Raw genomic sequence first — 23,996 nt, 5'->3', positions numbered from 1 at the left:
GTAGGCAACCCCTGCATGCCAATCCCCCAGTTTCAGGGATAGTCTCAGTTTCTTCCTGGTTCCTCTCATCAGCAGAGTTTCTTCTTGTTTCCCAAAGTGATCTAAATTCTTGGGATCAGGGTCCCAATACTTATACCCCAAAATCCTTTGTCCTCTGAGGGCAGAGGGGCCTTTGCCTTGTTCAAACCGGTTCTGGTCAGTCCTGGAGCACTTTGTTTACCTGACTCCTTCTTTCCTTTCAGAGTGCAGGGCAGAGACATCAGACGTACCACAGGAGGAGGAGCCAGCTTTGTGGAGGGAAGGCACAGCCCTATTCAGGTCCCAGGTGCAACTCCTCCCACCCATCTAGATGCAGATCTCTCTATTCACCACTGGGACACCTCACCCTGTCTCCTGGAATTCCCCAGCCCTGTCACTCAACCTCCAGACAGGGAATACACAGCATAGCAGAGGCAGGTTTGAATGGTTAGACAAGAAAATGCCTACTTTCTAAAAGTGGCATTTTCAAACACAGATAAAACCAACTTCACTAAAATATGTATTTTATCATTCTGAGTTCAGGCATAATAAATTTGAATTTCTACCATGTTCCCTGAGTCAGTTAGGATTATAAAATGTAATAACCAAACTGCCCATTCTGGCCTATGGAGAACAGGTAGCCTTGCTATAGTGAAAAACGAAAATGGCTGTAATTCACTATTAGAACATGTCACACACACCAGGGCATGTCCTACCTTATCCTTACAGTGCACCCCGCCCTTGGGCCTACCATAGTGGTGTCTGATATGAAGAAAAGGGAAGGTTTAGGGGCTGGCAAGTGGGTGCACTTGCCCACTCAGCGTGACAGTACCAGACTGCACGCAGGCTCTGCAATGGCAGACCTTAGACACACTTTTACAGGCTGCTTTTGTGGGTGGCACAACCAGTGCTGCAAGCCCACCAGTAGTATTTGGATTTACAAGCCCTGGGCACTCATGGTGCACTGTACTAGGGTCTGACAGGTAAACCAAACCAACCAATCATGGAATCACAAACGATACATCAATTTACAATAGGGAGCACTTGCACTGGGGCACTGGACAGCAGTGACACAGTGCCCTGAGCAACTAACACCAGCAAATACACATGAGGCAACAGCGAAAAATGGAAGGGAGACCCACGCCAAGGTGCCAGGTCTAACAATATGTATGCATGCATTTACATTTGTATTTATATAGATATGCAAATGTATATATATGTTTATATATGTATGTATATAAATATACATATACATATATATAAATGCATATGCATATATATGCATATATATATATATATTCACTGAAAAAAACATAGGTTTCAGGCCTGATATAGTTACGAATTAGCATTTAAAAAACCTTTGATATTCACTGAAAAGACAATAGGTTTTAGGGGTGTTATAGCTAGCTGAACATTTCACTCGAACAAGACCACTGAAATTCCTCCGATATAGTTAGTTGTACTAACTACATCTCGCGCGACCGCAATCCACTGCTGATGATGTCACATATTACATCATTCATGACATGGTCAGTGACATCACTGATGACATCATCCATGTGACAATCAGATACACCTCATCATACACTAGTATAACCTTTCATCACTCACTGTAAAATACAGAATGCCAGATTTAAAACCATTGACACACCAATACAAGTTTCTAAACACCCACTCAGTGATTCCTAGATCTATACACAAATGTAATCACTTACCTATAGATTCACTCATACATGCTGTCAATGATCAATAGAACACTATCAAATATACTTATACACCGACATCGACATTACACACCAGCAAACATCCTAATCACTTATGAAGACATCCCACTCACTTATGCAAACAATGGATTATACTTACATACTTACTGCGCCTCATCCCTGGTGGCCCAGTGGTGGGCGGTAAGTATTCGGTCTGATCTGCTGCCTGTATCCTGTATTTGTATTGTATTTGTTGTCTGTTTTCTCTGTGCGCTGCTTTAGTGACTGTTTCCCGTATTTGCATTGTATTTGTTGCCTGTTTTCTCTGCGCGCTGCCTTAGTGACTGATTCCCGTATTTGTATTATATCAGTTGCCTGTTTTCGTTGTGCGCTGCTTTAGTGACTGATCCCCGTATTTTTATTGTATTTGTTGCCTGTATTAGTTGCCTGTTTCCTTTCTGCTGTGCTCCCAGCATTCCTTTCCCGCCGCTGCGTCCCCTGCGGCCACGCCCCCCTCCTCTCCCATTCGCTTCCTGCCACCCGCCTCCCAGCTGCTCCTCCCTCCCTCCACCCCTTCTTAATACAGGACGCTGCGCAGCGAGGGTGCGAACCTTGAACTGTTCTCAGGTCAGGACGCTCCCCCCACTGCCCCAGCGTTCCCTGCTGGTGCTGTGTCCTCTGGCTGCTGCCCCTCGCTGCTGCTGGGAGTTCGAGGCCCTGCTCCACCCGCAGGCTACCGCCTGCTCCTCATCCCTGGTGGCCCAGTGGTGGGCGGTAAGTATTCGGTCTGATCTGCTGCCTGTTTCCCGTATTTGTATTGTATTTGTTGCCTGTTTTCTCTGTGCGCTGCTTTAGTGACTGTTTCCCGTATTTGTATTGTATTTGTTGCCTGTTTTCTCTGCGCGCTGTCGTAGTGACTGTTTCTCGTATTTGTATTACATCTGTTGCCTTTTTCTCTGTGTGCTGCTTTAGTGACTGATCCCTATATTTTTATTGTATTTGTTGCCTGTATTTGTTGCCTGTTTCCTTTCTGCTGTACTCCCCCATTCCATTCCCGCCGCTGCGTCCCCTGCGGCCCGCCCCCCTCCTCTCCCATTCGCTTCCCGCCACCCGCCTCCCAGCTGCTCCTCCCTTCCTCCACCCCTTCTTAATGCAGGATGCTGCGCAGCCGCGCCGCTGGCGTGCCGCTGGCGCGCCAGAGGCAAGCCCGTCTGTGACTGTCCGTGCCTGGACCGTGCCCCGCGCCAGAACCCCTGGACCCCATGCACCCCACCGCACCATACCCAGCCTCAGCTACGACGCCGACTCTCTCCACGCTCTCAACACCGGCCGAGACCAACGCTGCAACCAGGCTGCCCCGAAACGCACCCATGGACCCTTTACCTGCCGCAGCTGCAGATTCACCTGCGACAGAACCACCAAACCATCAAGGACCAGACCCAACCACCTCCGCTGCATACTCCTCAACACCCGCTCCGCATGCAGACACGCCATCGAGCTCTGGGACCTGCTGGACGCCACTGCCCCGGATGTAGCCTTCCTGACCGAGACGTGGTGGAACGACTCCTCTGCACCAGACATCGCCATTGCCATCCCAGACGGCTACAAGATCACCCGCAGGGACCGCGCCAACGGCATCGGAGGAGGAATTGCCATCATCCACAAGTCCATCCTCAAGGTCACCGCCCATGCAGACGACACCCTCAACGCTGCCGAACACCTGCACTTCCGGATCCAAATCGATCCCAACACCACCCTCAGAGGAACACTCGTCTACGGACCCCCCGGACCCCGGGCCCAGTTCAGCGACTCCATCGCCGACCTCGCCAGCACCCACGCACTCGCCTCTACGGACTACATCCTCCTCGGGGACCTGCACCTCCACCTCGAGAACAACAACAATGTCAACTCCACCACGCTGATCGTCAAACTCGCCAACCTCGGCTTCAGACAACTCATCACTGCAGCCATCCATGCCGCCGGCCACACGCTGGACGCCGTCTTCTCCACAAGCACCCACGTCAACTTCAACCACAACACCGAACCCCACTGGACTGACCACTTCTGCATTCACTTCACCTTCAAAAAAACAACCACGCACCACCGCACCCAACAGCTGCCTCGCCGCGGCTGGAGCAAAGTCACCGAAGACCAGCTGCTCACCACCCTCTCCCAGAGCCCACCTACTGACCCCACCAATCCAGACACCGCAGCCCGCAACCTCAGACAGTGGATCAACGACTGTGCCAACACCCTCGCCCCACTGAAGAAACCCTCCAACAGCCTCGCCAGCAAGAGAGCCACCTGGTTCACTGACGAGCTCCTGGCCTCCAAGCGTGCATGCCGGAAACTCGAGAAGAAATGGCTCCACGAACGTATACCAGACAACCACGCAACCTAAAAGGACACCACCCGCAGACACCACCACCTCATCAGATCAGCCAAGACGTCCTCCTTCAAAGACCGCCTGGATAACAACGCACACGACAGCAAAGAACTCTTCTGCATCGTTAAAAAACTATCCAACCCCAGCGCCAACACCAACGACATCCCACCCTCACAGGAACTGTGCGACTCACTGGCCATCTTCTTCCACTGCAAGATCGCTGACATCCACGACAGTTTCAACACCACGACTGACCCGACCACACCAGACTCCACCGCTTCTCCGACCACCAACAACGCCAACCGCCTTACCTCTTTGTCCAACATCAGCGACGACGAGACAAGCAAGGTCATGAACTCCATCCACTAAGGATCTCCGACAGACCCGTGCCCACACTACATATTCAACAAGGCAGATGCAGCCATCGCCCCCCAACTACGGAAGGTCATCAACATCTCCTTCAAAACAGCGACATTCCCGGAAAGCTGGAAGCACGCTGAAATCAACGCCCACCTCAAGAAGCCCAAGGCGGACCCCAAGGACCTCAAGAACTTCCGGCCCATCTCCCTGCTCCCGTTCCTGGTGAAGGTCATCGAGAAAATCGTCAACATGCAACTGACCCGCCACCTCGAAGACAACAACATACTGGACCCGTCCAAATTCTGATTCAGGCGAAACCACAGCACCAAGACTGCCCTCATCGCCGCCACAGACGACATCAGGCGCCAATTAGACAACGGCGAAACATCAGCCCTCATCCTCCTGGACCTCTCGGCTGCCTTCGACATGGTCTGCCATCACACTCTAAAAACACGCCTCCAAGAAGCCGGTATCCAAGAGAAGGCCCTAGACTGGACCACATCCTTCCTCTCCGGCAGATCCCAGAGCGTCTGCCTCCCACCCTTCCGATCCAAAGCCACCGACATCATCTACGGTGTCCCACAGGGCTCCTCCCTCGGCCCAATGCTGTTTAACATCTACATGGCCCCCTCGCACAAGTGGCCCGCCACCACAACCTCAACATCATCTCCTACGCCGCAACACTCAGCTCATCCTCTCCCTCACCAAGGACCCACGCACCGCCAAAACCAACATCCACGACGGAATGAAGGCCTTCGCCAACTGGATGAGGAGCAGCCGGCTGAAACTGAACTCGGACAAGACGGAGGTCCTCATCCTCGGACCCAACCCCTCAGCCTGGGATGACTCCTGGTGGCCGACCACTCTCGGGACAGCACTGACACCCACCGACCACGCACGCAATCTAGGATTCATCCTCAACTCCTCCCTCTCCATGTCCAAACAGGTCAACGCCGTCTCCTCCTCCTGCTACAACACCCTCTGCACGCTTCGCAGGATCTACAAGTGGATCCCGACCAAAACAAGAAGAACGGTGACACAGGCCCTCGTCAGCAGCAGGCTGGACTATGGCAACGCACTCTACGCCGGAATCCCAGCCAAACACCTACGACGACTACAGCGCATCCAAAGTGCCTCCGCCTGACTGATTGTCAATATCCCCCGCCGCCGCCACATCACCCCCCACCTGACAAACCTACACTGGCTCCCTGTCGACAAGAGGATCACCTTCAAACTCCTCACCCACGCACACAAAGCACTCCACAACACCGGACCAGCCTACCTGAACAGCAGACTCAGCTTCCACACCCCCACCCGCCAGCTCCGCTCCGCCAGCCTCGCACTTGTCGCCGACCCCGCATCCAGCGAACAACCTCCGGCGGCAGATCCTTCTCCTACCTCGCCACCAAGACCTGGAACACCCTACCTACCCACCTGCGGCAGACCGAAGATCTACTCACCTTCAGAAGACTCCTCAAGACCTGGCTCTTCGAGCAGTAGCGAAACTCCCCCCCTCTCAGCGCCTTGAGACCCTCACGGGTGAGTAGCGCGCTTTACAAATACCATACTTAGCTATACACTTATAAAAAGCCCACTTCATCTATTCATATAGATAATAACTCATACTTAGTGTGTTATAAAAACTCTATTACAAGTATACAGTTATCCATACAGTCACTCATACGGTCACTGAGTCTTATGTATACTTATTTATATACAACAACTGACACATACACTGGCTTTTATTTTTCTAGTTTGTTGGACATGTACCATTGAGACATATATTTGCTCATCGCCACACCCATATTCACTCACCCAAACAACTGTTATACCATGTAGTTTTAACTTCATATACCTACTGAATCAACTATTCACACATCTTTGGGCAGTCACACACCCCCCACCGAACCACGCACACATTCACTCTCCCATACAAATACTCAGTTAACTAATCAATTACTAATATAGACTTTCACATAGCTAGTAACCAACTGGAGAAGCAGTTAACACAAAAACTGACAAAGTGATACTGATATTCACACAGTCTAGTCACTATCCAATATATTTAGTGAGACACTATAAATTAGTCAAGTAAACAGTCAATCACACTGCTAATAAATCCTCTATCCAGATATTTATATTTATATATCCACTCATTCTTCAATGCAAATTGCTAGATATATGATACATATTTAAATAACGAACCAAACCACATTCACTGGATGATGTCATCAGTGATGTCATTTGAGATGTCATCAGTGATGTCACTGACCATGTCATGAATGATGTAATATGTGACATCATCAGCAGTGGATTGCGGGCGCGCGAGATGTAGTTAGTACAACTAACTATATCGGAGGAATTTCAATGGTTTTGTTCGAGTGAAATGTCCAGCTAGCTATAACACCCCTAAAACCTATTGTCTTTTCAGTGAATTTCTAAGGTTTTTTAAATGCTAACTCCTAACTATATCAGGCCTGAAACCTATGTTTTTTTCAGTGAATTTCAAAGGTTTTTTAAATGCTAATTCCTAACTATTTCAGGCCTGAAACCTATGGTTTTTTCAGTGAATTTCAAAGGTTTTGTAAATGACAATTTTTAATGTATTAATTGTTATACTGATTATTTTGATACTGATTTACTACATTTTGTAAACTGTTTATTTTTAGATATTTTATTTTTTTAATTACATTATAAATTACAATACAAAATATACTTTCTCAGAATGAATTACTTTAGTTTAAATACTTTGCAAACAGGCAATAGACTTTTAAGTACAGTAGTTACAGTTGTTGCAATGGGCAACACAATTTCAAACCCAATGCAACATTGAGCTCAATGTGAATTTCTAGTCAAATGCAATTAGTTACTTTATGGATTACTTTATTAACCAGAGGACTGGATCCTAGATTCAGTCCTTGGACATCTGTAAACAGTTGAGTAAAAGCCTTTTGGTTACAGTAGTGATTTTTAGGGAATATTATTGTATTTTAAAAGTTGACACTTAGAAAGATTTTCGCATAGAATCACCAATGTTATCCTAAGTCAGAAAATTCACTTAGCAGGTAAGTAGTGTTATTGTTACTTTTTCTTACTCAGTGGTGGATCCTGGATCCAGCACTGGCCAATCTCCTGTAAACAGTTGAAAGAATGTGTTTAAGTCATACAGACGATTTTTTAGGAATATTTCTAGTTTGTGAAAATAGACACTTAGAAATACATGTTACTGGTAAGAATGCTTAGAATTACTTTTCAGAGTCAGTGCTGGGCTAAAAGATGCAGCACTGGGTTCTCTCCTGATAACAGGTGAGTAAATCGAAATTCGTAGTTCAACTGATTTTAGAGGAATATTTGTATGTTTCAAAAATGGACACTTAGAAACTTTTCTGGTGAAAACCACACAATGGATTCCTATGGAAGGAAATACAAGTTACTGGTAAGTACGCTTGGAATTACTTTTCACGGTCCGTGCTGGTCTAAAAGATGCAGCCCTGGGTTCTCTCCAGATAACAGGTGAGTAAATTGGAATTCGTAGTTCAGCTGATTTTAGAGGAATATTTGTACGTTTCAAAAATGGACACTTCGAAACTTTTCTGGTGAAAACCATACAATGGATTCCTATGGAAGGAAATACAAGTTATTGGTAAGTATGCTTAGAATTACTTTTCAGAGTCAGTGCTGGTCTAAAAGATGCAGCACTGGGTTCTCTCCTGATAACAGGTGAGTAAATTGGAATTCGTAGTTCAGCTGATTGTAGAGGAATATTTGTATGTTTCAAAAATGGACACTTAGAAACTTTTCTGTTGAAAACCACACAATGGATTCCTATGGAAGGAAATACAAGTTACTGGTAAGTATACTTAGAATTACTTTTCAGAGTCAGTGCTGGGCTAAAAGATGCAGCACTGGGTTCTCTCCTGATAACAGGTGAGTAAATCGGAATTCGTAGTTTGGCTGATTTTAGAGGAATATTTGTACAATGGTGAAGGAATGGGGCGGGGCCTGAGGTGACGTGTGCAAACACACCCTGTGGCGTGTTTTAAGTTGGGGAATTAATTCTCTTCAATCCAGAGGTCCCCTGGGGGCCAACTAGCCCACCAGGTACCTCCGGTATGCGCCATGGAGCTGCATTGCAGAGAGGTGTTCAGAGGCCACGCCCCTTTCTACAAAGCAGCTCTGTGGCGCTTACTGGAGGTACCTGGTGGGCTAGTTGGCCCCTAGGGGACCTCTGGATTGAAGAGGAATTAATTCCCCAACTTACAACATGCCACAGGGCGTGTTTGCACACATATCACCTCAGGCCCCGCCCCCTACCTTCACCACTGTGCAAACGCGCCCCATGGTGTGTTTTAAGTTGGGGGATTAGGTCCCCTTGAATCCTGAGGTCCCCTGGTGGCCAACTAGCCCACCAGGTACCTCCAGAATGCGCCAGGGAGCGTTGTAAGCGATTTCTTGTCTTTACGGGGCCATGTGTTTAAACACATGGCCCCATAAAGATAAGAAAGCTTTCACGACAGAAGGAAACCAGACGAGCCCACCCAAGGGGGCCGTCTCTAAAAGCCAAAAGTAAACGTCACAAGGAGCTTTTTTCCAATGGCTGGCCATCGTTTAGCATAAACGGTGACACCGGCCAATGGAGAAGAGGGGCGGGGCTTAAAGCCCTTTACTGAAACTACCCTAAAAACATAAAATCTCGCCTGCGAGACTGCGCATGTGCCCAGCCCACGCAGTCGAGACCTAAATAGGAAGACAAAAAATGGTCAAAATCCATCAAAATAAATCAATAAAGAAGATAAAGTGTCTGCAAGGTTGCCAGATTGGTTTTATTCACACCGAACATATTAGCGCCACTTTACAGAGTTTGCCAGAGAAAACAGTGCTTACAATGCTGTCATTACATCGCAGTACTATTACAACACGGTTGTTACAACGACCGCGTTGTTAGTACGCGATGCATTTACATTGCAAGTCAATACAACAACTTGTTGTAGGGGGAGCTGCGGTATTGGAAATGAATTCCAACACCTTCCCTACTGTTGCGCAAACTGGAGTAGGAATAGTAATTAATACTATTCCTAAGTCCAGCGCCCCTCCTACTGCAAGTCGTAAGGACTTTTGATGTAAATGTATCGCGTACTAACAACATGGTTGTTGTAACGACCGCATTGTAAAAGCACGCCATGTAATACATCGCATTGTAATGTGCTATATTCATTTGCCAGTGAAGAGCTCAAAATAAACCACCACTCACCTGCTCTTGCCACTCTCCCTTCTGCATTCTGTATTCCCCTCCCATGTCGCCTTTTTTCCAGCCTGTCTACTGCCATTGATTTTTATGGTTCCCCCTGCCATTCCTGTCACCCATCCTAGCCCCTGGCTGTCTCGGGCTCAGACCACAGTGGAATACATGCTTCTGCCCGGAGTTGTTGAGTAGCTGCCTCTACCATCCTCTGACCTTACCATGAAATGGGTGGTGTGTAGAGGGAGCCACAATAACACGTTCATCAGAATGTATTTGATGCTGGGAAACGACATTAGAAAGGTGCCAGAGAGGGCAAAAACTCTAACGTGAAATGTGAACTCTCTCTTGCATCAGACATCCCTCTTTCCAGCAGGGGCTTGCTGCATTATGCTGGTCTACTGAGTGGGCCACAGTATTATTGTGACACACACATTGTGTGCCTGTAAAAAAAATACCCCCAAAATTGCTTTTTTTCACCTCTAATGTATTGTTTTGTGGCAGCATAAATTTGGCAAACCAGTTCGCAATGTCCTAGGGGGTCTCAACAGGTTACTCCTTCAGGACTGTGATGGTGTGCCCTGCGCGCATACTCTAAATCACCCTCTACGTTTGTTCATTAGTTAGTTCAAAGTCCTGAGAATGCCTAGGGACTTTTAAAAACCATTAGTTGTGCTCTCCAGTTTATATAGGTTGCCAAATATTTTTTCTAGAATGTTGGGAGTAGTTTTTTTTGTTTTACATTGTAGACATTTAAGAAGTGTAATTTCTATTAACGTCTACTTGTGATGCACAGCTACTTTCCTCCTACTTCGATATCAATTCTCCTCTTTTTAATTCCATAAGTATTTAATAAGATGTTCCCCAATTTCATTGTTTTTTCTTGTACTGTTGGGAATTTTTTGTACCTAGGATAATAATTGGCTTTGATTTTATGCAAATTTGATCCTAGCGGTTCTAATTAATGTTCAACCCTATCATGGATTCTTTCCACTGTATTCTGGTGTTCAGCCATCCAGATTTGTTTGCTTGGTTTTCTGTGTCTTTGGTTGCTTAGGTTTTTATAGTGGATGGTTGCCAGTCTTAACTAAATTGCATATTATGTGGCTTTGTATTTTATTTTGTGTTACTATGTTGTGATTAATACCATCTGCTGCTTCCTATTAGATGCTTTTGAAATCTGTTTAGGTTTGCTGAATTCCCTGTATTTTGATTGTACAGAGAGAATTGAGTTATTTTCCGATTTGTTCTAAGTTGATGGCCCGTTCTCATTGATCTCGCTAGTGTTTCCTATTCTTTTATATTTGTTGTTAATGATCATATAGCCAATCCCAGTGCTAAGGAATAAAGTGTGCCAGTGACCCTCCTCTACCAGTGAAACCCCGAAACTGGTCCTAGGATGCTTGTTTCCAGTCCAGGGAGCACCTGGCTTGGCAGTTCGGGCTGGACTGTTCCCATGAGGCACAGGGTCAAGACAGATTTGCATATTGCTGGGTTCAAACTGGAATAGCATGATGAGCCAAAAAACGATGGATTTAGGCCCAGATCTCTAGACTGGGGTGAATGTATGACAGTGTTCTGCATTCTGTCCATCAACTGTTGTTTTTGCATTTGTCACCCCGAGCGGGACGGGTATGCCCAGACGTGGGTCCTGTGCTCTCGATGCCACTGGAATCAAGCTATCCTGGCTGAAGAGGGGTGAAAACCCAAAACCGGTCCTAGGATGCATGTTTCTAGTCCAGGGAGGACCTGGCTTGGCAGATCGGGCTGGACTGTTCCCATGAGGCACAGGGTCAAGACTGATTTGCATATGGCTGGGTTTAAACTGGAATGGCATGATGAGCAACACAACAATGGATTTAGGCCCAGATCTCCGTCCTGGGGTGAATGTATGACATTGTTCTGCATTCTGTCCATCAACCGTTGTTTTTGCATTTGTCACCCCGAGTGGGACGGTATGCCTAGATGTGGGTCCCGTGCTCTCCATGCACTGGAATCAAGCTATCCTGGCTGAAGAGGGGTGAAACCCCAAAACCGGTCCTAGGATGCTTGTTTCCAGTCCAGGGAGGACCTGGCTTGGCAGTTCGAGCTGGACTGTTCCCATGAGGCACAGGGTCAAGACTGATTTGCATACGGCTGGGTTCAAACTGGAATGGCATGATGAGCAACACAACAATGGATTTAGGCCCAGATCGCCGTACTGGGGTGAATGTATGACATTGTTCTGCATTCTGTCCATCAACTGTTGTTTTTGCATTTGTCACCCCGAGTGGGACGGGTATGCCCAGACGTGGGTCCCGTGCTCTCGATGCCACTGGAATCAAGCTATCCTGGCTGAAGAGGGGTGAAAACCCAAAACCGGTCCTAGGATGCATGTTTCTAGTCCAGGGAGGACCTGGCTTGGCAGATCGGGCTGAACTGTTCCCATGAGGCACAGGGTCAAGACTGATTTGCATATGGCTGGGTTTAAACTGGAATGGCATGATGAGCAACACAACAATGGATTTAGGCCCAGATCTCCGTCCTGGGGTGAATGTATGACATTGTTCTGCATTCTGTCCATCAACCGTTGTTTTTGCATTTGTCACCCCGAGTGGGACGGTATGCCTAGATGTGGGTCCCGTGCTCTCCATGCCACTGGAATCGAGCTATCCTGGCTGAAGAGGGGCGAAACCCTGAAACCGGTCCTAGGATGCTTGTTTCCAGTCCAGGGAGGACCTGGCTTGGCAGTTCGGGCAGGACTGTTCCCATGAGGCACAGGGTCAAGACTGATTTGCATATGGCTGGGTTCAAACTGGAATGGCATTGTGAGCAAAAAAACGATGGATTTAGACCCAGATCTCTGTACTGGGGTGAATGTATGGCATTGTTCTGCATTCTGTCCATCAACTGTTGTTTTTGCATTTCTCACATTCAGGTCTCACATTAGGATAATCTCGCTGCTTTGTAATGGGAGTCTTTTAATCTAGGGTGAGGAAGGCTATAATAGAGGGATGCATGGTGGAATTTGTAGTATGCACAGAAAACTGTCTATCTATAGGTGCCATAACACTATGGATTCAGATCCATATATTTTCAGGACCTTACAGTGTTACTTATCCAGAGAGTTAACTTTGTACAACATTATTATGCTGGCTCTCTTCCATACCTTTGTGTAATTTTTCTTGTGAGATCCTTTTATTTCTCTGTATCCATATCTAGCTTCTATGTTTCTTAGGGTATAGTGCCCTGTCTTGTAGATGATGAGGCTGTGATTTTCTGTTTGTTAATAAAATGTCATAGTTGCTTTTACACCAAAGATTTATTTACCAAGTTCAGTCCTTGTATGTTTGATTTACACGGGCCTTCAAACATAATCCTTTTCTTACATAGCTCTGTAAAGCTTTTTATTGATTATTTTGGAGGTCTTGTTGATACCTGTAGGCTTGTATGAAAGTAAATGGCCCTTTGTACAAATGATCGTAACACAACTTCGAATGTCATTCATTTATTTAAAAAAATGTATACACATATTTATAATTTAGGCATTTTGTAAAAGGCTATAACCACTTTAGAGGGCTTTGGGACATATTTATTACTATGGTAATAAATTAAAGACTTTTGATTAGCCTCAAAGGATTTAGTGCCCTATGTACACAATAAATTTTGTGGTTGGAAATGTCCTGATTTGCAGAATTGGGTCATTTCTGACTGCAAAAATGCTTTTTCATATGTACAAAACACAAATTGCAATTCGGTAACATGCTACCTCATCGTAATTTGTCTTTAGCGTATTTAGAAGGGGTGTGCTTAGGTTGTCCTTTCCAAATACTGAATTGCAGTCCTATATAGAAATGTTTTGCGACCAAATTATTGTTGCAAAACATTCATTTTTTACCAACAACTCAAAGGTTGGTGTAACGATTCGCAAATGGAAAGGGGTTTCCACAGGACCACTTCCCCTTTGTGGACATTGAAACAAATATTTCTAAAGTGCAGAAAGTGGCTCAAGGGACCAATGCCTACTCCTAAAGAAAGAAAAATGGGCTGCAGTTAATAAAAAGACATGGAGGTCTGCTGACCCCAGCAGGCTAACATCCCTGTGATAAATACAACTCCTACTAGGTTGCAAATTGCGACCTACTTCATTAATATCAAGTAAGTAGATCTATTTGCGACCGGATTAAGAATCTCAATCCGAAGTTTTCTTACATTACGAATTGCGGTTTCCTAATTGTGATTCAGTAAAAATCGCATTTAGTAAATCACAGTTCATATTGTTTGTACATATGGCCCTTAATGAAGTCTGAAAAGAGCAACATAAATCTTGTTGTGTCTATTTTACTCACTGTATACTCTTTTCAATCAGATGTGGCTTAATTGAATTATCTTTAGAAAGCATATATCTGTGTTTTAACCTCAAACCTACAAAATGCCCATCCTTCTTGTTGGGCTTGGGCACCCTGTATAACCTCATAATATTATTGCTTGAAGCCCTCATCAGATGTCAAATGAGCATCTGCGCAATCACAAATAGTGTTGTCATCAGTCAGTGGATCTTTATGCCCATTTATTGGTTCTATAAAATTCATACTCAATCCCATAAAATGTCTATTTCTTAATTCATAAGCATTGACAGTGGAGCTTGGTCACTGATTGAAGTGTTAAATCTGCTAAGAATTTTAAACGTGAGGTCACAACAAATCAGTTTTTGAATGTGAATTTTGTTTCTACAGTTAAATGTATATTTGTGATCTGATGGATGTTTTAAATGCCATTATAAGGACGAATAACATTGCTCCTTCATTTTAGACACAGTTCATATACTTCTGGTTATCGCTCTCTTTAACTTCCTTGATGAGAATTTGTCGAGGATCAGATCCATAAAACTGTTGAATCTCTCCCCCAATTCATCTTGACATTTTAAATATATTGTGCCAGTATATTTGGGATAATATGAGTAATGTCCCTGCAACAACTTTTGATCACATGTTAAATCGTTATCCAAAACATGATTCTTTATTTTGGTATTGTTGAATATTTAGGCCTTAAATAGGGAGTGACATAAAGAATGAGGTCCTCCCAGTGATTTTTCAATTTTCCAGATTCTGCTTCTTGGAGTAATGTTAGTTGGATAAGATTTCAGTAAAGAAGTGTTGAAGGGATCCTACTCAGGAACAGAGCTATGCTTGGTGCCATATGAACATCAGTATGTAGGGGATTGAGTCGCCATACTACATCAGTATCTATGAGCCCGAGTCCGAGCAGCTATTGTACCTCACTTATCCTGCTAACCTTTCCAGACACTTGGACCTCCTCCCCTTGAAAATGTATAGGGCCCTGGTGGCTGGGGTTCCCAGGACCTAATGGCGTTCAGGGAGGTGGGCCATGATGCCCACCTCCTTTAATAGAGGTATGGCCCTGGTAGATGGGGTCCCCTTGCCCTTTTAAAGACTCATGGAGAGGGGCTGCACAGTGTCCCTTCCCTTAAATAAGCAAGACCCTGAGGGATGGGGACCCCAGGGCCTTTTAAAGTCGTGGGGGGCCATGAGGATCCCATCCCATAAAAAGGCTCTGCAAGGGAGGCCACTTTGTCCCCCTCCCCTTTAAAAAGCATAAGTCCCTGTGGGGGGTTTGCTGCCAGACCTTGCCATAGGTAAGGCCCCGGACCTTGCCATAGGTAAGGCCATGTGTTCAATCCCCCACCATACATGGCCAAGGCCCTGCCCGATGGGGTGTTGGCTTTAAGTATAGTAAAAACATATTTTGTAAGTTAAAATAAACAGATATTCACTAAAAAAAATAAAGGTTAAAGTAACGTTATAGTTTGATGAAATGTTCAGTAGCAACGTATTGTTTTAAACTCTAAAAACCACTAAAAATTTCTAGTGATAGTTATCGCAAATAACTATAACTCATGCCCTAAAGTAACTATGACTCACACCCTCGCAATGCACTACTAATTACCCCACATATTACACCACTCATGACATCTTCTATGACATCATTGATAATATCACTGCAACATTTACAATTAAATTATTCACAAGAGTAATGACAACACCAATGACATCTCAAATGACATAATTATTGACATGACTGATGACATCTCAAATGATATAATCCAAAGACTGTGGTATCTTTAGGCCTTATTAGGCCATGGGCACCACATTCCCCAGGTCTGCTTTTTTAAAAGGGGATGGTGGCTGCACGCTCCCCCTTCACTGAGCTGTGTTTGCTCCCGGGGACCTCATCGCCCAGGGCCCGGGGCCCACAACAATTAAAGTTGGGTGGCGCAGTGCCCACACTCATATGCCCACACTCATTGGGATCCGCGGGGGCAGTCCCCGTGCCCTAGCTGCCCCAGCTGACTTCCGGCATGCAGCGGGCCGGCATTGCTTCTGCTCTCAGGGAGGAGTTATTTATGCTGCTCCCTCTGGGCAGTAGCAATATCCTGACCTGTTTCCTTGACCACGTCAGTGCAGGCAGGAAACATACAAAATGTTTGCTCCCAGCTGTTTTAAAGCTCCCGGCTGCTGGGAGCAGACTTTGTGTTTGGCGTAAGTTTTAAAAATGCTCCTGTAAAGTGGGCGCCGAGCCACAGCTAGTGAGCAGGCCCCGGGAGTGGGGTCCCTGGGGCCATAGAAAGCTCTTTGAGAGAAGTTGTAAGGCTTTTTTGAGTTACAGCCCTTGGGATGGGGCAGTTTCATTAGCGGTTCTTAAAGGGTCGTAAATAGACCTACCTCATGCATCTTAATGAGGCAGGTCACAATTGGCGAGCCATTAGGAATCTACGCCATCACAGGGATGGTGGCCTGCTGAGGTCAGCAGACCACCATGTCTGTGATTGCTTTTAAATAAAGCAGTCTTTTTTGTTTTCAAATGCAGCCCATTTTCCTTAAAGGAAAATGGGATGCATTTAAAAAGAACAAATTCAACTTTGCAGTTTCATTTTTTAAGAGTAGACAGTGGTCTGTGGGACCACTGCCTACTCCTAAAAAAGGTTTTCCATTCTTAAAGTGGAAGGGATGCCCTGGGAACTCCTTCCTATTTGTGAGAGGTTACCTCCTCCTTCAAGGAATCTGTAAAATATGAATGTTTTGCAACCGTAATTTGGTTGCAAAACATTCATACATCCCATTCGGATTCGGTATTTGGAAGGGACGCCCTAAACACGCCCCTTCTAAATACTGAATCGCAAACACAAATTGTGATTTGGTAACATGTTACCAAATCACAATTTGTGTTTCATACATATGTAAAAGCAATTTCTGCAGTCAGAAACGGACCCATCGGCTGTTTCTGACCACAAAAATGCTTAATACATGTGGCCCTAAAAGTGTACTCCAGATCCAAAGGGATGTCCACTTCCGCCCCTTACCGCAAACACTGTTGACTACATACATAATTAAATGTTAACCAAATAGCAGAAATGAATTGAAACTGGGAATGGGATAACAGAAATCAGTGACATTAGTTATCACTTTACTGCTTCGTCATTTTGCTGGCCAATGCCATCTGCAAGTTCAAATTAATATCAAAGTATAAATCAGAAAGCTTTAATAATATATCATGAGTGTTCAACATTTTTTTTCACAGTAACAGCTATATGAAGCCGACACTTTCTAAAAGCTGAAATGTTGCAAAACACAAGTAACTGTAAAGAACACATGTAATCCTTCTCTCCCAGAAGTAGAACTAACTGCCATTCCACCTATGTTACTCTCCTGATATAGATGTGCCCCAAGTTCTGATTTGTTTGTAGCACAACTGAAAATTCCTAATTTTTAACATATATCTATTTCTACTCCGAAACCACTAGTACCTTATATGTTCATCATATATAGATACTACAGTCATAGAAACATGATGATAGAATTTCCTCACAGAAGAATTCAAGTTAATTAATTAAAGAATCCATCCCAAATTCCTTGACCACTCAATCATACATTCAAATGAAAGTGGAGCATTTGTTTTTAATTGACTTGATATTCTAGGATGCTTCTCTGAAAACCTTGAATGCCTCTCACAGATCCTTCAGTTATAAACATTGATCCAAAACATGTATCACAGATCCATAAAGGAAGGTCCTGTCTACAGTAACATCAAATTAAAAAAAATCTCAAAATGCACTGAAACTCATGGAAGACTATACTTGAATATGCAAAATAGCCACCTCCGCCCTCAAACGTCACCAGATTACAGGGTTTCTGGTACCTGTTGTTCATTATCATTGAGCCTTGCAGAAAGTAACTACCGTGAGTGAGCAGCCTTCATACAGGTTCCACTGATGCCTACTCTGCACCACCAGCCCTTCCACTACAAGTAACACTGATCAAGGGCTGTCACACGATCTTCAGCTAGCAGTAAGCACTGTTTCCTGACAAAACAATAGATATTCATCCCTTCACAGACTATTTTCCCCATATCTTATCTGTTTTCTGAATTGTTGCAGTATTTTTCAGGTTTCATGTAGGTCAGGGATATGGTTATAATTTATTTCTTACTGTGCTATTGGTTAGTTAGTTTGCTAGATCTAATCTCACTCATGCATTTTGGATACCAAAGGTGATCCAGGTTTGCTCTCATTGAAATCTGTTTAATTGATTTAAACCTGACCGTTGTACATTTAAAGACCTTCTGTGTAGTTGATGTGGGACTTGAGCCACATCCCACATCAAGAGTGGGATAAAGTATACAATGATCAAAGTCATTTTTATTATGATCAGCTCACAATTTTAGTGAACATAGTTCCTGTAAGAAACCAGCTTTTTCTCTGAAGTCAACCTGTATTCTTCATCTTCTGCTGGACCTCTATATTTTTGCTGGCATTATAAGTCTGTGCACTTTAACCCTTCGAACCAGGGGTAAAGTGCCTGTGCCCCCACTCTAAACATAGTTGAATTAGTATACTCCTTATTAGTATTTACTTTGCCAATAAATCCCTAGTCCCACGGGCCTGGAAATTAAATGCACTAGTGGACTGCAACACCTATTTTGCCATCCATTATGGTGGCAGTGCACTGAGACCTGTCAAATAAACTCTTTGTGACAAGTAAAAAACCTTTCCTTTATATACTAATAATTCAACCCTATGTAGGCCCTCTAGGCTAGAAGTCAGGTGCATGGTATTTAAAATTAGAACATATAGAAAATGAATGCTAATGTGTCCTTACAATATCTAGCACACAAACCTATTTTCCCTGTGGCAGGCTTAGCTGTCCTATTTAGATAACCAGAGTACAGATTAAACTATTAATACCGTGTTCCAGAAGGAGACTAACTAGTAAAATTATAAAACAGCTATTTTTAATATTGATTGAACATCCAAATCAATGGTAAATTGGAATGTTAATAAACATTTCGGAAAAGTAACTTATAGAAAGTTGTCCTTTACCTGCCTGAACTGTCAGAAGACAATAATTAACAGAAGCATCTGCCACCTCACAGCCAGTATTTAGCTTAGAATAGGTGTGACTAGGTCTTCAATGTAACCCAGGAGCAAACAATAGGCTAACATGAAAGAGCCGGGATTGTGTTCATGCCTACACTAAACACCTTTTTACATGACAGAATTAAATGCTGCGAACGTATTTTATAACATTATGCATGCATCAAAAAATGAAACCATAAGACCACTGTATTTTTGTAAATTTGTTTGCATAGACATAGTGGATAATCACGTAAGCTTCATAACAGCAATGCTGAGAGAATCAAACTTTACAAATCCCCAGCACACGTCAAATAATATCTTTCAGATTAGAGATTAGTGCATAACAGTAAGCAAAAATCATCTGGAACACATGTAAGTTCTCTTGTTTTTATTTCTGTTTGTCTCCAGGCTGAAAAAATATTTTCGGACAGTAGCAGCAGACACGTGTTTTGTCGCTCATGGGCAATATCCTGCGACTTTTTCAAGGCTCTGTCCTTTCAGATAAGAACTTATAATTCGTGGTTATACTTCCGTCCCACGAGGGATTCTGTATCTTCAGATGTTCTGACTGTATTCGGTCCTTTTAATCCGGATTTGCATATATTTGTTAAAATATCGGATTTTGTGTGCGATATCGACGCGTCATGAAGTCAGTGACGGTCTCCGTGTGAAGCCGAGTGCGGTACACCCAAGATACAGAATCCCTCGTGGGACGGAAGTATAACCAGGAATATGAACAAGAAAACATACATGTGTTCCAGATGATTTTTGCTTACTGTTATGCACTAATCTCTAATCCGAAAGATATTATTTGACATGTGCTGGGAATTTGTAAAGTTTGAATGTTTTTTTGGCCTTGGTCACGAAGATTTTGAGGAGGTTGGTGGTTCTCCCCACCCTGCAAGCACCGTCACCCAGATACTAACTGCAACATATAAATTAGTGATATTCTCCTTAGTAGCGCCAAGATACCTACAAGTATACCACTGTAGCTGAGAGAATCAATTCTAATAAAATATTATGGAAACTAGAGATGTGGTGTGCTGTATGAGGCAATCAAGACAACCCAGATCAAAGCATGTGATTGCTCAACAAGGGGAAGTAATCAAGTATGGCTTTGAGAGAACTGCACTTGACAGCAAAAATAAGTAGTTTACGATCAGTAAATGAAAACAAAGAAGGGCACTCAATACCTGTTAATTACTCAATGTGGTTGCAAACAGCATCAATTTGAAGGATGATGCATAGTAATCCTACAAGGAGGACACAGAACACATACTATAGGATGCAACAGAAACCTTAAGCGAGTCAGACTAGCACAGTATTAGTAGTAGTGAAACTTTTTTCTATTTTTCGTGGAAAGCACAGTGATAATACAATAAAGCAAGCACACATGCAATCACCACCTCAACAAATTACAAATGTTATAAAAACATGGAAAAGCAAGAAAAGATATGATAGGCTAAACAAACATGCTAAATGAGAGGTACACAGCATAAGACATGCTAAAAAGCATGAAACCCAGTCAAAAACTCCTTCTAAAAATCTAAAACAATCACCACCCCTGGATAACCCCGGATAAAAAGTGAGTCAGATAAAATCAGACAGAAGGGGATTTTAGTAGCTAAAGAAAGAGAAAGGCAGGTCTAACTTGAGTAAAATCCACAGGCAAGAGAAGTGGGCAGATAAAACTGTGTCGAATGTGATTATATCTTGGACATACCATGACGATATAAAAAGTGTTAGGGAGGGAAATAGCATCACATGAGCATGCCGGGAGGTCTGAGACTTTACACCAAAATCCCATGGGCAGCAGGTGTTTCTGTAAAAAAATTAATCTAAAATAGGTTAACAGCCTACAATGAAAATTGAACAAATCTAGTGTTGAGTAGGGTTTCAATCCAGGAACTGATTTTATCATGACAAAATGACACACAGAACGTTTATGGAGGGCTGCGGACTCGTGTTCTGCAGCCTTTTGTCAGTAAAGGCCTTTTTGAACCAAGATATGTCCCTCCTAACAATACATTCTAGGTTAGCAAACAACTCTGGATGACCCAGGGACTTAAAAATCTGACTAATTTAGGCAAGCCAAGGAATACTCAACAAGCCGCCCAGGGCCAAACAATCTCGTAGGATAAGCCTATTGAGAGACAGATCCTCCTTCAGCCAAACAGACAACCACAAAAACAGGAGGCGAAGTCCAATCAAATCTGAAATATACCCCATTTCCAATTCCTCATGGAGAATCTCACAACTAGATGGTACTTTAAGCAAGCTTCTCAGGAATGAGTTTTCAACAACTTAAACTGGGATGCAGGAACATAGCCCCAGATTTCACATCCAAAACAGCACATTTTTGGCCATAAAGACCCTAATAATTGCCTCCATGTTGGTGTGATCCAGATGCTTTGCCAAAAGGCTAACCCCACTCATAGCCACTTTGAATCTGATGTAAATTTTCTTTTGAAGAGTTTGCCAAGAAAGTCGGTAAACAAGAAGGATCCCTAGACATGAAAAACAGTCAACCCTTCTAATGAGGTGGCCCTTCACTATAAATTCATTGGTTCTTTTGTTCCTAGGACCCACCATTATAACATGCGATTTAGATTATTTGGTAATGAGTTCAAGTCCGTCCATGTGAGCAACAACATAGACTAGGAAGCACTGGAGGCCATTGGCTGTTGGAGCCATGAGGACTGCATTGTCTGCGCATAAAAGAACAGGCCGGGGACAATTACCCAGAGTAGGCACGTCCTCGCCCTGATCTAACAGGGCCAGGTCCAAGCCATTGATGTACAGCGTAAAAAGGAACAGGGTCAGAATACATCCATGACGCATCCCTCTCTTCATCTCCAGGGCAGGGTGCATTCTCTGTCTGACCCATATCTGACAAAAACAGATAATCCCTATCCCAGCAGAAAAGAATACTTATAATTACTGAATTGAAGAAAAATAAATTATTATAAATGTATCCATGATATTTAGGGCCTCATGTAGGTAGCCCAATACCGGTCGGTAACGGCCGATTTTCGGTAATTATACCGTTACCGGCCGGTATTTAGGCTTTTGCAATGTAGGGGGCACATTACAGGATTCGGTAATTTACCGAATCGGTAAAATTACCGAATCCTGTAATGATATGTAGGGGGAGTGTGTGGGTGTCGTGTGGAGTCGGTATTTACCACCAACTAATAGTTGGTGGGAAATGAAGAATGGCTCTGTAAAAGCATTTTCAAGCGCTTAGAAGTGTGCAATGTGGCAGACATACATGCCCTTAGGGCATGTATGTGTGCCACATGTGCACACATGCAGGAATCAGAGGTGCAACAGGGTGTCAATGTGACACCCTGCCACCCTTGATTGTGATCCCCCCATTACCGAGTCGGTATTTACCAATTCGGTAATGAGGCATACCTTCCCATTGATTCAATCAATGGGAAGGTATGCCTCATTACCGAATCGATAAACACCGATTCGGTAATTACCGAATTTCTACGATTCGGTAATTTTTACCGAATGAATACCTACATAGCATTTACCACTTCATAAATACCGATTCGGTATGATTCGGTATTTATGAAGTGGTAAATGCCAGGCCACCTACATCAGGCCCTTAGAGACTAGAGGCCCGATTCACAGAACTAACTCAAGCCAAAATCCTAACCTTACCATTTTGGTATTCACAGAAGGCACTTGCTCATTTTGATATTCACAGAAGGCACTTACTCATTTTGGTTTTCACAGAAGGCACTCACTCATTGATGAGTAAGTGCCTTCTGTGAATACCAAAATGAGTAAGTGCCTTCTGTGAATACCAAAATGAGTAAATGGTAGTAAATTTAGGATTTTGGCTTAAGTTAGTTCTGTGAATCTGGCCCACGGACTCTAGCAGTACAGAAAGTTTTCACTAGCAATTAGGTAACAGCCACAGCTTGCAAACAAAACAAAAACACATAATTGTGCTTTTACAATGTAGCACTTATTAGGGCTCGAGGCAGCTCATTTTCTTTTCCTGAAATTAAGTGAAACACTTGACCTCATGACCAATATGGGCGACGTGCTGACAATTTGGGATCAAAAATTGTGTGAGTAACAAGTGCCAACAGCCCATACAAATCTAAGGAGCAATAGGTAGTTCCGGTGTCTAGAAAAGAACTGTGGGGTATTACAGTTCTAAAAGAGCCCCACCCTGCACAGCAAGATGTAAAAGCCTTCTGTACTTTTTATGGGTGTGCGAAAATCTCGTAATTTGCTTTCATGTAATTACGCAAAATTTCGACAAATTTACATGAATTAACACAAAGTGCACATCTTTCATTTTGTACTGTTTTAGTGCAAAATGCATTCTCGCATCAACAGAACCAATTGCAGTAGTTCTTTAAAGTGTTAGGCACATAATTGCATGAAGTGTCATGATGTTAAAATCTAAGGAATTTTGCATAGCAAGCATAATGCGACATTCCCAAAAATGTGTGAATTATTCTGACGTAATTTCAATTTCGCCCAGGCCTAATACTTATAGCATGAAATACAGATGAAATTTGTCAGTGGAAAGACAAAAACAGCATTCTACTTACCTGCCTATAAATATCACTGCCAGGAACATAACCTGCACGGGTGAGTTTAGCAACAATACACCACTAACAGCTTAGAGAACAATTATGAAAATACAGGTTCCATATTGGAATTCTGGATGTAGAGTATGCTGAAGCAAGGCAACAATGACCTGTATTCCAAATGCAGGGCATTGCAGGGCAGGAGTCAAACCAGAATAATAATCCGAATAATCAGTACACTACACGCAGAAAAACAGAGTACTCTGCATCATGAGTTAAACTCTCGATTTGTACCAAGGTAGGATAGAAACAATAAAAT

This window comes from Triturus cristatus, chromosome 6, assembly GCF_964204655.1.
Source record: "Triturus cristatus chromosome 6, aTriCri1.1, whole genome shotgun sequence".
Lineage (NCBI taxonomy): Eukaryota > Metazoa > Chordata > Amphibia > Caudata > Salamandridae > Triturus > Triturus cristatus.
Note: the sequence above shows the minus strand (reverse complement) of the source record.